This window comes from Bison bison, unplaced genomic scaffold, assembly GCF_000754665.1.
Source record: "Bison bison bison isolate TAMUID 2011002044 unplaced genomic scaffold, Bison_UMD1.0 scf7180017864170, whole genome shotgun sequence".
NCBI lineage: Eukaryota > Metazoa > Chordata > Mammalia > Artiodactyla > Bovidae > Bison > Bison bison.
The window spans coordinates 190,803-191,272 of NW_011494742.1; the positions used below are offsets into that span (position 1 = coordinate 190,803).

General features: G+C 33.6%; 1 protein-coding gene across 1 annotated transcript in view; it reads left to right on the forward strand.

Moving 5' to 3' along the window:
- LOXHD1 (lipoxygenase homology domains 1) overlaps nt 1–470 on the forward strand; it is a 209,124-nt gene that overhangs the window by 110,193 nt on the left and 98,461 nt on the right.

The window sequence follows — 470 nt, forward strand, 5'->3', positions numbered from 1 at the left end:
GAGAGTTTTACTTCTTCTTTTCCAATTTGGATTCCTTTTATTTCTTTTTCTGCTCTGATTGTTGTGGCCAAAACTTCCAAAACTATGTTGAATAGTAATGGTGAAAGTGGGCACCCTTGTCTTGTTCCTGACTTTAGAGGAAATGCTTTCAACTTTTCACCATTGAGGATAATGTTTGCTGTGGATTTATCATATAGCTTTTATTATGTTGACATATGTTCCTTTTATTCCTGCTTTCTGGAGAGTTTTTATCATAAATGGATGTTGAATTTTGTCAAAGGCTTCCTCTGCATCTATTGAGATAATCATATGGTTTTTATTTTTCAATTTGTTAATGTGGTGTATTACACTGATTGATATGTGGATATTGAAGAATCCTTGCATCCCTGGGATAAAGCCCACTTGGTCATAGTGTATGATCTTTTTAATGTGTTGTTGGATTCCGATTGCTAGAATTTTGTTAAGGATTT